General features: G+C 36.0%; 1 long non-coding RNA gene across 6 annotated transcripts in view; it reads left to right on the top strand.

Annotated features, from left to right (window-relative positions):
• The window catches only part of LOC310898551, a 134,165-nt gene extending 119,816 nt beyond the window's left edge, over positions 1–14,349 (top strand). For 3 of the 6 annotated variants that reach the window (XR_014583414.1, XR_014583415.1, XR_014583417.1), the window contains 3 exons: positions 2,589–2,712; positions 4,259–8,789; positions 12,773–14,349. This is a non-coding gene — a long non-coding RNA (uncharacterized lncRNA). Of the gene's footprint in view, positions 1–2,588; positions 2,713–4,258; positions 11,143–12,772 lie in introns of those variants that run through there. The other 3 variants (XR_014583418.1, XR_014583416.1, XR_014583419.1) reach the window with 3 other exon arrangements.
• The last annotated feature ends 3,131 nt before the right edge of the window (positions 14,350–17,480 follow it).

Genomic DNA, 17,480 nt, shown 5'->3' with positions numbered 1-17,480 from the left:
TCAAAAGAACAAAATATGTGAGGTTGATTTTCTAAATGTCTATGATATTTGCAGGCATAAGACTTTAGTACTGTGGATTGTTGCTACTTACCTATTTTACACCTGTCAAGGAAAATAAAAACATTGATCCAGGGGAGAAAAATATTTGATTGGGAGGAAAAACATTGAATGTATTTCCAACATAACAGTGATTTGAGCCAAGGAGCCAAGGACTAGCAATTCCTTCTCCATTGGCTTCAACAGGGGATGTATTTATTTCCTTTCCTCCAGAAGTGACTTTATCATTAGTCTAAATTTTGCCCAGTGTTTATTACACCTAATTTTTCCATGAGGACTCTGTCTAGCTTGTGTTCATGTTCTGTGACAGTAAATTTCTGAATGTGATTCTGGCTGCAATAGTGATCTTCATTAACAGTACTTTGGTAGTGTTTATTTAAAAGTATCAGTTGTGAACAGAAAAGAGAAAGTATTGGATCCAAGGGACAGAAAGATTCTTCTCTAAATTTGGTACATGAAAACCTTGACCAGGGCTCCACTGCTGCAGACACCATTCAGCAATCATTTTGCTGTTCTTTTAACCATGTTGTGACACACATGCACTTTTAGCAACCAAGTATTACACCAAAAATCCACTTAGCATATGCAAGAGGAATACATAAGCTAGTAAAGGAGGATGTACAAAAAGTGATGTAAAAGAAAGTAGTGTAAAAGTTGCAACACATGGTCTGCATTAGATGACACTGAATAATAGTGGTGTGTGATAGTAATTTGCTGGTTTGATCCCTTAGCTTACCTTCTTAATCCTTTGCCTTTGTTTCAGACAGATCTTGTGTTCTCTGGAGCTCAGTTTGTTAAATGTACCCTGTCTTAATTCAGTCAGTTGTTTAAGATAATGACAAATATAAGCACACAGTCATGAAGAAGTCAGTTCAAAACTATAGTTCCTTTGCATTTACCACTTCACAGCTGAGTTGGTTAGCCCACTCAACTTCCAATATCACCTATGATATCAGCCCTTTGCTTTTTAGGTCCACCAGAAATGCTAAAGCACATTCTCATCACATTGATACGCCCTCCTACATCTACTCCCATTGATTTGACAGAGCAAAATTCCGAGGGTAAACATCAGTATACATAAGAATGGAAATTGGAGAAGGAAATAAAATTGGATAGAGAAGACTAACACGCATGGGCCATGTCAATGGCCAGTGACAGATTTACCAGAGGGTATTATTCTTTTTCTTTCTTTTGCATTATTTCTGCTTGTTGTGGTATGTCCTCTGTGTCACTTGACTGGGAGGCATCCATATCCCTGGGCAGCTGCTTGTCACTGTAAGTGTTGGCATCCAGCTCCATAGTCATCAAGTGATAAGCAGTACTGTTTTTTAAGCCTATCTAAAACACTTTCAGAGTCCTTCAGAGTCCACACTTCTGTAAAGTACTTCTCTGTATATAAAATTGTTACCGTATGTAAATGGTATCCTTGGGAATTGAATTTTGTTTGTTCATAGGTGTATTAGAAACCATTTTACTAGTGAATAAGAAAACATGACTGAAGCAATAATAATGGTCCAATTTTTTCAGAGCTATAGTTTTTTTTTTTTTCAGTGCCATCTGTACACGTCTCAAGATGACATCACTATATATCTTCCATCATCTTTTGCAGTAGTAATATTTTTAACCTTTGTATCACCAGGCTTGTTACTTCTCTTTAAAGGAAGAAATCACATTTTAATTAGTAATCTATTTTAGAGAGTTCAGTGACTGAAAAATAATGAAAACAGCGCAATAAAGTAGAAAGACCTTGTTTCAGAAGTAGCTGAATTCAGACTTTATATTGAATGTAGCCATATTCATCACTTCCTTTGTAAATTAAACTATGTAATGGTCACCTCATGACTCCTTCTTTCAAATATCGTGTGTGATTTTTGCATCTTGGAAGTTACTACCAGTAGCACTAGGAAAACAGAGTACAAGTCTGCAATTTAAGAGGCAAAGTTCAATTAAATCTGTTCTATTCAATTAAATCTTTCAATTAAACTTTTGAGTTTTGACACCTGACACTAACTGAATGCTTTTGTCAACCTTATTGTCAGCACAAAAGCTTGGAATAATTTTGTTTAGAGCATGACATCTGAAGATGGATAGCAAAAGAAGATTCTGAGATCAAGATAATAATGAGCAGGGTTCTGTGTCAGACTTATTTTTATGTCTAGCACTTTGACAAAAAAAAATTATACTGCTTGTATAGTTAATTGGAAAGTATTAGTGATCTCTTTATCCTGCTTTTGAATCTGGAGTGAATAATGGGAAATGCAAAACTACCTATATTTCATGTCAACTGAGCTTATGAAAAACATGTAGTGTCTATGAATATAATTCTCCAAGAATACTGTTGATTAGTGTGATTTAATTCAAAATTTCATTATTTGCAAAACAGCTTATCAAAGCAATTCCAGTTGTTTTTCCCTCATATTTAAAAGTCTGTTCCAATTAATTTCAATTTTGTTGGTGAATTTGTATCACCATTTGTGATTTGAGTAATTTGTGAAAAGTACTTTTGCCATCCCTCCCTTTCTTCTCTACAGGCATTCCCTCTTGCAATCCCAGCTGATCTGCAAACATTCCAGAGTTTTAATATTTCCTCTGAGTTGTCTGGATTTCACACTTGTGTAAGGTGTAACTCCAGCTGACCCTACATGGATATCTTAGGTATGATTACAATGGAAATATTAATACTATTTGCTGCTTGTAGGCAATACCTATGGGTACAAGAGTGTTTAAAATATCCTTCTGGCTTAGAGCAGAGATCCATCTATCTCAGTGCTCTGTATCTAGCCATAGCAGCAGGCAACTCTAGCTGGGGAGAGCATGAGTCTGGCTGCTCTCTGTGGGTCACTCTTCCCCTCCTTTTCCAGCACCCATTGCTGGCTTTTAAGGAACATAGAGAATACTTGCTGTTTGCTTTAGTGTCTCCCTTCTTTGCTGATTTGATTTGGACATGATGATTTGAACTCCTTCCACAATCTGCAGTGGAAGGAACTTCTGTATGTTCACCTCTGGCTGCACAGGAAAGTACTTTCCTCTACCTAAGTCAATCTGTTAAACTGAGCACTGTTCACTTCTAGTACTACAGACTTTAGTGAAAAGCAGTTTCACATTTGCTGTATTCACCACTCATTTAGTGGCTGATGACGTTATGATGCTGAGGTTAGAAATTACAGTACCATACCTTCCTCACTATGAAGTATCAATACTGCATGGTGTGGCTTGGATCAGAAGCCAGAGTGCGAGCATCTGTGCTAGAGCCTAACACTCAGGAGCAAGGGGTTTTAGGGACTTATTCCTTCCAGAGACTGAGTAACATGAAGGAATTGCTGTGTTAGGCTGCATTGCACGGAGGTAGGCTACGCAACCCAAACCTGACTGTGTGGTTAGAATGCCCATATAGCCTGCAAAGACTTGGTTTCATACTGAAATAAACTGAAACAAAATATGAACAGAACTTTATTTCCTTCCTCTTCCATTTATACCATGAAAGAAGAAAAGTGCTTTAGCAGCTGGTAATTGACTGGAAATAGTTAAAAGAATAGGATAAGTTAAAAATCCTTGAATATGCATCATTTCACACTATTCAAAAATAATCTGGGATCAAAGTGCATGAGAAAAAATGGAATGACAAGAAATGCTTTTATCTGTTGCTTTCACCACCCATACTGTCTACCTTGGGTTCTGGCTCTGAACCCTCTTCGCTCAGCCAAGGAGGGGTAGAGGGGAAATAAGGACCTTTTCCTCTTTGTACAGTGGCGCAAGGGCAGAACACTATAGCAGTTCTTGAGCTCCCTTCAGTGTGGGGAGCTTGGAAACCATTCATCCCTGTATTCACTGATGAATGAGGTTCAGGGAAAGCTGAGTCCACAGCACTGACAGCCCCACTTCACCGGGGAAGTGGGACCAGCAGAAAGCTCCCAGTGCCATCAGAGAGACAAGAGCAAAATACTCAGGGCCTCTCCCCACACCTGGGGGACAGTGTGGGAAGGGATGACTGGGCCTGCCTGAGGCACTGTCTCTCCAGCACTCCTCCTGGGGCCATGTCTCCTCACCACCCGCTAGTCAGAACTTGCAGATAAACGGCACAATCTACTCTTCCTTTCATCTTTAGGACTCTAACAGCATTATGCAAATCCCAGCTATGTCCCTAGCAACCCAGTCCAAAGGCAATTTTGTATGCCTTTTTTTTTTTTTTTCCCTGTGACAGATTTCATCCCCAAAGAGATGAGTCCAGTAGAGGACAGAAGTGAAGGCTGCTGGAGTACAGTGTGTCTGGTTTTGAACGCAATGAGTCAACAGCTGCAGCCTAAGGCACTGGTGTGATTTTGTTTAAACAAACATAAGCCAATTAAAAATACAAAAAGGTTCAAGGAAAAGATGCTCTTAGCTGAAAGCCTCATGGGAGAATAATTTAAAGAACAGATCAATAGCAGTGAGAGAGATTTGTTCCCATAAGACCAAAAGCCAGAATGTAACAAATCTCAGGAAAGGCATTTATAGGATTGTATTTTGTGAGTGACTGTGGCATAAAAGAATAGTGCTTTAGCATAATTATAGTTAAATATTTACACAGTCTTAGCTGTTTCAAGGAAAGCAAATATCCTTGCGTAGATAATTTTCTTCTATTCAATATATCATTGAAAATGTTTGCTGTGCATAGCTTTATTGCAAACATAATAATTATATAAATGTGTCTTCAAGGAAAAGGGTTGTTTAGAATGCTATCTTAGAAAAAATCACACAATTTTTGCTGTTGCCTACAGATTAAAATATTCTCCCCCTCATTTTCCAGGTCACAGCTTTTGACTTCTAACCTCTTTCTCACTCAATTACGAACACAAAATTCTTAAAAAGTTAAAAAAAAAAAAAAGGGCAAAAAAAAAGGCTTGAAATTATTTACCTAATATTTTTAAACCCTAACTAGTGTGCAAAATTTTGGGATCTTCCAAAATTGATGTAGAAACAATATAGGATATCCTGACTACCTTGCTCTTTAGACACCTAACTCAGGTTTATTAATTGAGTATGCCCCTAGATTTCAAATGCTTTAAGTGGAGAAGGGAAAATCACAGGGCAAAAATAATATTTGTGTGCTTGTGTGTTCTCCAAAGGATGATTTAAAACAACAATTCAGTTCAGATGTTACTATTTGTCCCTTGGAGAAATCTCTCTTCTGCACTATCAAATGTTTAGGGAAAATAGAGGGTAAGGTGTCCTATGCTGGATCTTTACAGTTCATGATATCAAATTTGCTCCGTGGAAATCCTTTTTCCACAGGAAAAGGTTTTCTCCCAGACATGGGAAATCTCGAGAGATTGTTTCTGAGCTATAACATTCATACATTTTACACAGCAGAACAGAGTATCTTTGAAGAATTTTTTTTTTTTCTGAAAGTGTTTTTCAGCAGGGGAGGCTGTTTCTGTGGTAAGATGACTTAAAAAATAAGGCATACACCAGACCATTGGTTTATGTCTGTTTAGTTCCAATGGTTTGCTCCAAGTTCATAAAATCAAAGGTAAATATCAGTTTATATCTGCTGAAGAAATTACCCATTTCTTTAAACTTCTCAGAGGGTAGAATGGGATAAAGATTAGTAATGCAGTGTAGCTGTGATCGGAAAAGCCCAATAACTTTGTTGCATTTTTGTGTTTACCAGGACAATAGGGGTTCCAGAAAGCACGTTTCTACTGTGCACATGGTTAAGGTACCTCACAGGTAACTTAAGATCTTAATGACATGATTTGATATCCAGCTTATTTATCCCACTCCTGAAGACACCAAATTAACTATGTAGCGACAAGTCCCTTTTAATGATTTCCAGTGTTAGCAGCTACTAAGATGCCATGCTAGCAGGAATTTTTTACTCTTAATTGTATCTTGCTCCATCGGCAAGTTTGGACTTGAGCGTGCAACTTGATGTCAGGAGATGAATTTTACAGTGCTTCTGCCAGGTGCTGGCACCAATGCTCCAGAGCATTTTGTGTCTAGCAAGCTTTAATATATGAATACAATGTAGTATTCATATACAATGAAGTATATACATACTTCACATGCATAAATGAGTTTCTTAAATGCAACATGCATTGTAAAACAGAAAGAACACATTTTTTCACTTCCTTTGAAGCACTCACTGGAAGGTCTAAGCATAAGTTTTTAATGAAAGCTAAGAATATAGCTTTACTTCAGGTGTTTTCTGCTTGTCTTGCAGATTACTGATGTTTGTGGTCAGGACTTCTCTAATGGCTCATGACGCAGGTGCAAATGTCATTAGGAAAAGTTTCTAGTTGAGAATGAGAGCATAAAAAGTTTTCAGTCTCCACATTTAACCACCTAAGGACAAAAAGAGAGAGGGAAAACAAATAAAACAAACACCTCCACATAAAATACACTATTCCATTTGCTGAAATAAGTGCTGGAACCAGGAAAAATATGAATAATGAACTAAAAGTATTTTTTAGCTTTGTAAAATGTACATGATGTTACAAAAATAAGGAAGTAAAATTTAACTGAATGATAGAATGATAGAAATTTAAGTGAGACATAAAATGTTATAGAAGAGGTTTTCTTCATACATTATCATTACAGAAAGTATGTGCTTTTCCAAGATCTTCCTGCTAAGCCTGAAGGAAACCAACTGAACCATTGTCTTTTGATCAGACTCAAATGAGATCACACATTTATGCTACATTTAAGCCACTGGGCTGCCTTTGACTTTGGTTTATTAGACAGAGCAAATGTCCCTTAGGAAAAACAAACAAAGAAACAAACAAACAAACAAACAAAAACAAGCTTTCCAGTTTCACAATTAATAGGTCAAACCTGAATTTTAAGAACATTCATTAGGAGAAGATTCAAAAAATGTAAATAAAAATTTGGAACAAAGGATGGGATTTGTAGTACACTCCCTTTTAATCCATAAATATAAATATTTATGCATACAACTTAACAATGGCAAAAAACAAACAAACAATAAAAACAATGAAACTAAAATAGATTGTTCAGTACCAGAGTATTAGCCCATTGTGATTCTTCTGCTTCTAAAATACTAATGTTCATATTTCTATACATAGAAATGTGTACAGAAAATGCTTTTTATAAAGAAAGGTACTCTAAATTATTTTTAAGTATTAACATTATCCACTATGTTGTATTCTTGAACCTCTTACTAAGAGAAAATGTTTTTGACAGTGGTGTGTTTTATAGAAGAGTTCTATAAGATGATTAACCATCTAAATATATGCTGTAAATAGGGAGTTTATATCCATATTTGAATGTTCTTATTTATTTGACAGTTGCAACAATTATCTTAATCATTGAATTGATAAAGAACTGTCACATAAATGTCTGAAATTTCTTTATCTTAGATTCCCGATGCCTTTAGTCTTCACTTCAGTCAATAATTGTTAATAAAGGGATAAAGTAATTGTCTGAATAATTGTGTAATGTGATCTTCAGAGAATGATTGGGCCTTGCTGTTTAGAGAAAAGATTTGGCAACAGAAAGATTCAGTTTCTTTCATGGGCCACTGAAATTTATTTCATGAAACTGATGTATTTTGTGGTCAGTGTCTTGATCTTTCCGAGTCTCATTTTTTCAGGCTTGGGAATAACAACAATAATTGTTAATATTCTTACATGCAATGTTAACTAATATTTCTAGAGCGTTTAAAATACACTCTTGGTGGCAGGCAGGAGTGACTGGGTAAGAAGCAAAAATTACCTACATTTTAAGTGGGCAAAAATGCCTGAGTGTGAGAAAAAAATAATGAAACAGTGAACTAAGAAAATAAATTCTACCTTTGGATATCTTTAATACATAACACAAAAGAGGTAAAGGTGTTTTTATTTTTCATTTGCAGTTTACTTTTCAGTTACATTCAGGATATACTGGAAATGACTGTAGGGAATGTACGTGGGTGAGTACCTCTTCCTGAAGCATTTCTTCCTGAAGCACCAACCCAAATCAAGACAACGTGCTGTTGTCCCCCTTGCTACACCACACCTATTGTGGGGCTTGGAAAGTCCATGCCCTCCACAATCCTCTCCCCAGTGACATTTCTTTTTCTTCATTTAGATATTATTATACTGTGAATATCATTCCATACATTTTCCCACATTTCTTGTTTGCTATAGGTTAAAGGCATGCCCAGGTTTGGTCTTTTGGAGAAAGTTATGACCTCTATATATTCATGTGGATGGTTAAATTAAAAATTCATTGGGCTACTTCTGTTCTTTGTTTTCTTCCAAGGAATGACAACCTAAGAGGAGGCAACCTGAAGAGCAGACACCCGGGAAGTAAAACAACAAAGTATTCTGTTTGTATGATAGACTTCCCTATTTCAGCATTATAGAGATGTAACAGCTAAAATGAAGTCTGTCATTGTTTTTCTCATGGCTGAGTGAGTGGCAGACCCTGGGGAGAATGTATTAGAGTTCTCATCTTGTAACTTAACTTCTTCTTTTGTTATTCTGCATAATTGCTGTCACCCAGGTAAAGCTGGATTGTTTCTTCCATAGTAAATTCTCTCCCACACAACCCTTTGACCTTCAGGCAGTGAGAGCAGCAGGGCTTCTCATCTCATGATTTAACTGAAGAAAATAACTACTTGAAGAGGAAGTGCTTTGGAATAAACAATGCCTCTGAATTAGAAAACTAAACAACTGTTTTTTACCACAAACTGTGACTCCTGGGAATATTTGCCTAGAATTAACAAAAAATACAACATTTGAAGAACTGAGGTACTTAATCATGTGAAGAATTTAAGCATAAATTTGAATACAGCTGGGACAATTGCTTAATTATGAGTAGAATTCTGATAAATGCAAAAGCAGCTTGTGTTTTGTCAACAGACATTAGAATGAGTTACGAGTTCATACTGTCTCTCCATCGATATTAAAAAACCCAAGATATTTTCAAAGTCCTGAAAGCACTGAAGTAATCATCCTTAAGAATGCGAGTATGGAAAAAATGTGATCATTTCATCATTAGATATCTTATAAGAGAGTGTTATTGATGACTGTTTTTCTTATAGTTATTACCTCCGCTAAGAGGTCGAGGTCATTTTTTTGGGGCAAAAATCCCTGTAAATCACCCCCTCAAATATATATTTTTTTTAAAAAAAAAGAAAAGAAAAAAGAAAAAAAGAAAAAAAAAGGCGCAATCTGATACTCACTGTAGAGGCACGTTTTCCTTAAAATCTCCCCAGAAAAGACCAATATATAATAATTCATTGTGCTATCAATCTGTTAATTTGATCTGATTACTTCCTGTATTAATTTGGTGATTTAATCATTGAAACTATTGGTATATTGATTCAATTTTAATTGAGACCTTAATTTAATTATTCAATTATTTCAGTTTTAATTAGCAGAGTAAAACTGTAGAGTATTAGCATAGTAATTGTACCATATTTGGTCACCTTTGCTGAAGTGTGTGTCTGACATACATTTTTTTTTAGAAATCCATAAAAAGGCAAAGAATATTTTTATTTCAAAATACTGTGTTGTCAGAAAACATATGAAGGGACTTGCAATCAGAAAAACTTGCAATTGCAAACCTTTTTGAGTGTAGTTGCATGTTCAAATTTAAATCCCTTACTCTATAAAATGTCTTTTTTTTTTTTTTTTTCAGGAGATGCATGGAAAATATGTTTCAAGCATATGCACATGTAACTATAGAGAAAGAAATCAAATATAGCTTATTCTGTGGAAAGTTAGAAAGTAATGAAATATTTTAGTGCCTATTTTAGTGCTACGGCAAACCTATGCTTTGCAGAGCACCAGCTTTTGTAGTCAAAGAGTTCTCAGTTTTCCAATATGTTTCGCTCCAATTATAAATTAGAATATGTGGAATGTTCCTTTAAGGCATATAACCTTAAGGACAACAATGGTGCTGACTCCTGCTTGTCCACCTGACTAAATGCTTCCAGTATCTTATCTTTTCTGTTCTGTTTTCTGTCACGACCCTTCAGAAAGAACTCAAATATTTTAAGTAGCTAACTTAGAAAACAAGGAATTTGTGCATTATGTACATTACAATCATGACCATGTTGCCTTCTGTTTCACAATTCCAAACCTTTTGTTTTGAGCCTTGAGTTTATCAGCAGTTTTAAAGGTAATGAAAATAGAATCACAGTTCATAGAGTAGGTGAGAAATACAAGCATGTACTTGCATTCTTACATTTATTAATTAAAAAGTCAATTTAAGTATTTTGTATCTGACCAGGAAATGGGATGACCCTACACTTCTGACCACTCTGCCATTCTCTTCCCACATCAAACTACTCTTCTTTATTTGCCTGTGGCTGCTGCTTGATCAGTCCTATACATGTAAGATTTACTGATGGCAGGATGTGGATAAGGCTTTGGTGTGCCTAGCAGAAGTCATCTTCAGTACCAGGACTGTCAGTCCAATGCAGAGAACTGTAGAATAAAGTACCCCTGACATACTGTATAATTTTTGTTGTTGTTGTTGCAGTGTAGGCAAAAACTGTGAGGGAAATGAATGAAAGTGCCCAGAAATCCAAGGGAGTAAGCAAGTTGTAATATAACTTGCTGTTCAGTTGCTAGCTATTAGACAGACCTGAATTTCTATAGCTTTTACAGTATTTTAAAGTTACTTTCTTGAGGTGTAACTCTTTCCCCTTCAGCTTCTATAAAGTACAAACCATCAATTTCCAAACAGTTTAAGCAAATGAAAACTCAGTTCTGATTTTCAGGAAGAAAAAAATTCCTTATTATGTAAACAAGAATAGAGAAAGCACTGTACAGTTGCTGTAGAAGGCCCATGAGAATGTGTGACTAGGGCCTTTAATATTATTAATTTTTAAATATCATAATTGTTGACATTTCTTTTAAGTCATAGATCAGAAGTAAAAATTATAGAATTTGGAATCTTGTTTGGAGATTTATAAAACAATCAGAAGATTTTTTTTCCTTTTCCTTTTCCTTTTCCTTTTCCTTTTCCTTTTCCTTTTCCTTTTCCTTTTCCTTTTCCTTTTCCTTTTCCTTTTCCTTTTCCTTTTCCTTTTCCTTTTCCTTTTCCTTTTCCTTTTCCTTTTCCTTTTCCTTTTCCTTTTCCTTTTCCTTTTCCTTTTCCTTTTCCTTTTCCTTTTCCTTTTCCTTTTCCTTTTCCTTTTCCTTTTCCTTTTCCTTTTCCTTTTCCTTTTCCTTTTCCTTTTCCTTTTCCTTTTCCTTTTCCTTTTCCTTTTCCTTTTCCTTTTCCTTTTCCTTTTCCTTTTCCTTTTCCTTTCCTTTTCCTTTTCCTTTTCCTTTTCCTTTTCCTTTTCCTTTTCCTTTTCCTCTGTTTTGAATAAATATCCCTCAAAAAAACTCACAAAACCTGACATGTATTGACTAGACTAGATCAAATACAGCCCATCTAGAGGATAGTTAAAGTCCTGGATACATCATTTGAAAGCTGAGTTACTGCAAATGGTGTTTTGGAAAAGGGACAATTAATTTTGATCATCCATGGGGGTGACTATTGCCATTGCTGCACAGTTTGGATTTACAAGCAGCAATGGTCAAACGCTTCACAGCCTTCATCGCAGAAATGAACCATGTAGGGGACTCAGTGGTCGAAAACCTAGTACAAGCCTACATTTCTCTATCTGTCAAAAGATTTCAGAAGTAATTCAATGTTACAGCTCCCTGGAGTGAGAGTCTGCTTGTCCATCTGATTTTCCTGACTGAGCGCTTTAAACATTCTCTGAGGAAAAAAACGTTGTAGTCTTGCTTCCAAAGCATGATAGTAAAGAGGGGAAGTGTGAAGCCATTTAGAGTCCTTCTTCCCTGTTGTCATATTTTATCACTACTCGTGTTATGCTCATGAGCAGCTCCTGATTGCAGGCCTCAGGGTTCATATTACTTCTAGATGCTGTCTGGTGTCTGAAATATCTCTGGATTTCAGAAATCAGATATGTTAGAATTTGTTCATCAAATATTTCAAATAAAGTGAACTGAAAAAGCACTTAGAAATGTAAGTTTAATGACAGACTACACTGCACAGTGGGGACAGGATTTTTCTGAGGAAAGATATATGAAATCAATGGCATTGCTTGGTCCCACATACATAGCTGAAATAAGAATCTAATTTTTAAGGTGTTACACCGTGGAGAGCAGAATCTGTTTATTCCTGCTACATAGATCCAGGTGGTGCAAGTGGGTCATTGCCTCAAATAACAGATCTGGCCCTGTTTCTGTTTGAAGAAGAGCATCAGTAACATTCATGTTGACTAATATGAGAGGTCCATAACTATTTATATTTTTTGTCTGTTCCAGAATTATGCTGATAATTAGAAATTGATGCAGAAGATAGCATTTAAGATTTTTAGCTAGACTTTTTGGTCATTTCTATATTGGGGTTTTCTTTAAGTAAGCACGAAATCTGCTTTTTAAGTAAATCTGTGGCTGAAAAATGGGTTGGAAAAGGATGCTTTTAAATTCTGTCCATATATATTTTCACTGTTTTGACTGTAGCAAGTTTCATTTATTTGTTTATTGTGAATAAGGAAAGAATGTAAAAATAGGTTTTCATGTGCAACAATTTGTGCATACATCACCATATGAAAATTTTAAAGTTTAAGTAAACTATCCTCATCAACTGAGGAATCTTAATTTTATGAGATGTAGGGACGTCAACTTGCTCAGCTGGCAGATTTTTGCAAGTTTTTCCCTGCTCTGCTTAAAATGACCTTTATGTCTGTTTTCTTTTTCTTCAGGTTATTTTGGATATTGCCTTGAAACACAGCCTATGGGAAATCAGGTTGTCCAGTGCAAAATGCATTCAAACTGATTATTGTAAGAAATACCAAATGTAAGATACAAAGGGCTGTGATTCAAAGGAGCTTATGATCACTTTTCTCTATGCTGTTATTACAGACTTCTTCCTGTCTGATTTGCATTTTGATGAATCATCTCTGCTGTGTATTAAGTGATGTACCAACACAGTATTAAAGTGCATCTTTCAGGAGCAATGGTCCACCACAGCTATATAAAATGAAGGAATGTGCATTAGCTGAATAAAACAAGATGACGTCAACTGTTTTCTGTTATGTTGCTTTTTGTTCTTATTTTAATCATTGCTTCCATCAGCCAGGAGAATGTGTGACCCTACAGGTAAATGCAGTTCTCAGTCCTACTGTTACCCCAAACAACCCCCCCAATTATAAGATTATTTATTTATTTATTTATTTATGGTCTGAAAATGAGGTAAATGGGCAGAAAGTTAATGGGGGAAAGAGAGATGAAATACACCAGGAAATCTACAACTGAGACAAACATCCCTGCCTGTAGATAAAGGTGACATTCTTCTTGTCAATAAATCACCAACTTAATCCTTAGCAACAGGCTTGCTTTAATCAATTCTGGAGCATTTCCACCAGGGCACAACAAACATGTTTATTCAAGGATTGCTAATAAAATTACTTGTTAATTCAACATTAATTACATTGTAATGTGAATAATAATTTCTCTTCTGTACATATCATTTCACTTTGTGATGTAAATGGAGAAGAACAGCTGAGGATAAAAACTGACACTCCAAAGAATCTTATAAAAGAGAGAATGCTTTTTTGGCAGTTCTATCTGTCGGGAGGGTAACAAACTGTAACATTATGCTTTGCAACCTTGTTAAGCAGAAAGTTGTGAAGGAAACAACACAGTTCTTTTTAAAAGAACTGTACTTTACTATCAAAGAGAAGGTTACTAAACATGTCACTGAAAATCTAAAAATAATTGTGAATAAAATATCAATATTCCATTTTCATGTTGTGCCAGTAGGAAGGATTTTGCATATTCCAATATTGTCAGGTTCAGTCTGAGAAAAAATAAATGAAGAAAGAGAAACTACAATGATATAGTTAGCAAGGTGTAAACTTGGGGAAGAAAGGTGGGAAGTGATTTTTTGGTTATCAGAAAAAAAGTAATGTCGTGTTCCACTGTACAATGAAAACAAGCTCTTTTAACAACAAAACAAGTTAAAACAAGTTTCTTCACTGAAACCAGATATAAGAATACAAAATATAAGAATAGAGTAGCTTTTACCATATTGCTATTTGGCCAAGCTAGTCACCTAGAATGAGGGAAAGCCATGTTCAACATCCATTTCTCTGAAACTTGGTTTCTTTTATCTCACAAAGTGTCTTACCTGACTGTTTAGGTTTCATTGTTATCAGATGATTATTTGGAGGTTACTTTTCATTTTGAACATACATTTCATTAGAAACCTAAATTTTTTCCCAGGCAAGTTGTTTTTCTTTTTTTTTTTTTTTTTTTCCCTGAAGTATGTATTTCCATATAAAACATTGGACCTGGTGAACTGACATTTACCAATGCAGTATTGGTTTGTCAAAGTTGTGTGCAGGTCTAAAATTTAGGATCTTGAACAATATTCAGTTTATAGATTTTTCACCGATGACCTTTGGAAATTAGCAAAAAATAAAGATTGGATAAAAAAAAAAAGTGGTAGTCAAAAATTTACTTACTGTCACAGTACATCATTAGCACAGTGTTTCACTAAAACATCCAGATTTAGTAAAAAGAAAATATTCATATTGTTTTCTTTGTATTTGGATCTCCTCTCTCTCCCCTCCCCCCCCCCCCCCCCCCCCCCCTTTTATGAAGATTCCAATTTATTTATTTCATCTGTGAAAACAACCATCAGCACTTAACAGATATATATCATGTGATGTCTAGGTGTGTTATCATTGCCAAACCACTAAGAGTAAGAGAGAGAGAGAGGGCATCTTCCTCAGAGCTTTTCTTTCATGCTTTATGTTTGGCAGATTTTCCTTATTATGAAGGAAGTTACAATTTTTTAGTGATCTCTGAACTCCCAAATGTTCCACACAGCTTGTCTTCTCCTTCCTTATGAACTATGCTAGTATATTCCCTGAAGAAATAATATTTAACCCTTTCTCTTTGTAGTTCCCAAAAAACTTTACCATAGAACTGTTACCCATTATTTCAGGTTCTAAAACTAGGAACTTAAAGAGAAATTAAAAAAATGAGTGGCACTCCAATTCAGTAGAAATATGAGGCTTAGCATCCAGATTGCAGAACTCTTTGGTCTAAGATCACACGTTGGATTGTGGTACCTTTCTTCTAAAAATAAGAGAAGCAAACTTTATTTCAAGACAGGCCATCAGTGCTGGTTAAAGGGCATGAGAAGAAAAGAAGGAACGCTGAATAGCAAAGGCATGACTGACTATAGAAAAGGAAGGGCAAGAACTTTTTTTTTTTTTTTTCTATCAACTGCAAACTGCTTGCTGGCTGTGACTTTCAATAACACTTACCCATGACCCTGTCAGCTTTTAACTTTCACTTTTTTATTTTTGAAAGAAAATATAAGTAACAGACGTTACTTTGCTCTTAATTTGGGTTATTTCAATAAGAAGTGAGAGTTAAACTCTGCTGCCACGGCTGCTGTAAGTGCTATTGAAAACCATCAGCTTCAGTAATAAAATAAATCAGGTGGGTGCTGAAGAGCATGAAAAAAAGCCTGGAAACCTTATTTTTTATTAACCTTTTGTTGACTTTAATACTCTGCAGTAGGAGATTCACACAGCAAATGTACAGAAACACGTTTAAGAATGAGTCACTTTTGCTTACATAGGAAAAGGTTAGAACTTACTTAAGAACTTGAGGTGCCTCCCAGGATTTTTCTTCAAATAAAAACTCCAGTCAAGACTATATGAGTTTCCGTTTCCTTTACAAACGTATGGAACAAATCCAGAAAGATATGCAGGCAACTGTTAGATGCTGAAGACCAAACTTGTTTTTCTGGAAATCTGCTCTGCTGTCACCTAATGTTGGGATTGCCCAGGTCCCCTGGATTCTGTAGTTTTTTTCTTTACAGAGCTGCAGGTTCAACCACAAGGTTTTCTTTACATGCATGTGCATTAACACCTCTGTTTTGACAGTAAGGGTACAAACCTGGAACCCTTCTCTCAAGTTAGAGCCTTCATAAAAGGAAGGAAGAATCTGCATCCCGTCATGGTTATCAGATGCATTCATGACTTTTATGCAATGAATGCTTAATGTAAAATGCAGTAGATTTTCTAGGAATAGTTTCCAAAGCTCGAGGCTAAAAATTTCATGTGGTTCTGTAAATAGCACGCTATAAAATTGGGTGGTAATTATTGCCTACATGTAAACCAATGAGTTCTGGACTTTTTTTTGCACAGTATAAACAGTGGCAGCAATTACCTGTTAAGTACAGTACACTGTAGTGAGAAGCTGGTCATCTCAGGCAGGAAAAGAACTTGAATGATGTGAGCTCCCTTACCTTGGGGATGCAAAAGAACTTGTCTTCCCCTACCCGCCTCCTTCTCTCCCCTACTTCCCCCCCCCCCCCCCCCCCCCCCCCCCCTTCTTAATAGTGTGTTTTAAAGGAAAAAGCTTTTTCATTAAGGGTGAGATCCAGACATTGAAACCTCATAGGAGCACACCTGTTTACAGACAGATCAACAGAGGCAATGGAAGTGTGAGCACCATGGACACAAAAGCCCCTGTTTTTATCATGATTGAGTTAGCAAAAGACTCAAGCATGGTCTGTGTATGCTGGGTTCTGGTTTCAAGGGAAAGAACACAAGGCAGTGATTCAGAAATGAGAACATATTCTAGCAGGTTGCTTGCATTGGTCAATTGGAAGATCAGGACTGCACGATGTCCTTTGGAAAAAGCAGATGCTGATCTTTAGACCAGAAGGTACCTGGGACATAATGTTAAGTCATTAACCTCATTTTCCTCATTCATCTATTAGCTTTTGGCATCTGTGTAATTTACATAACTACATTTTAGGCCCAGCTCCCTTCAAAGGTTTTATAAATGGTCTGGATGAAGGACTCAAATGCATACTAAGTTTGCAGACCATACTAAATTAGGAGGCACTGTTGACTCCCTCGAGGGTGGAGAAGCCTTGCAGAGATACCTTCACAAACTAGAAGGCTGGACAATCACCAGCCATATGAAATTTAACAAGAGCAAGTGCTTAAATTCTGGTTGATGTAACGTTGAATATGAGTCAACAGTGTGCCCTGGCAGCCAGGGGGGCCTTCTGTATCCTTTTGGTTGGTCCTCTGCAGAACTGTGAGTTGGACTTGATGATCCATGTCAGTCCCTTCCCTCTCGGGATATTCTATGATCCTAAGTGATTAAAACCATTCCCTATTGAGAGTATTGGTAGTTCCAGGTTTTTTTTTTTTTTGTTTTTTTTTTTTTCATGAGAAGACCTAAATCTTATCTCACTCTTGAAACTGTCCAACTATTTAGCTGTGATGTATACAGGATCTGGAAAAATATGGTTAATGCTTTATTGCAAGGTATATAGTATTAGATATTGTGCTTTTTAAATACTCTACCAGATCTCTTTGAATATGAAGCAGACAATGATTCCTTTGACAACTGTTGAAAAAAAAAATCAGCTTA

Source organism: Anser anser, assembly GCF_964211835.1.
Source record: "Anser anser genome assembly, chromosome: 4".
NCBI classification, from domain to species: domain Eukaryota; kingdom Metazoa; phylum Chordata; class Aves; order Anseriformes; family Anatidae; genus Anser; species Anser anser.
Note: the sequence above shows the minus strand (reverse complement) of the source record. Positions and strands in the feature narration are given on the sequence as shown.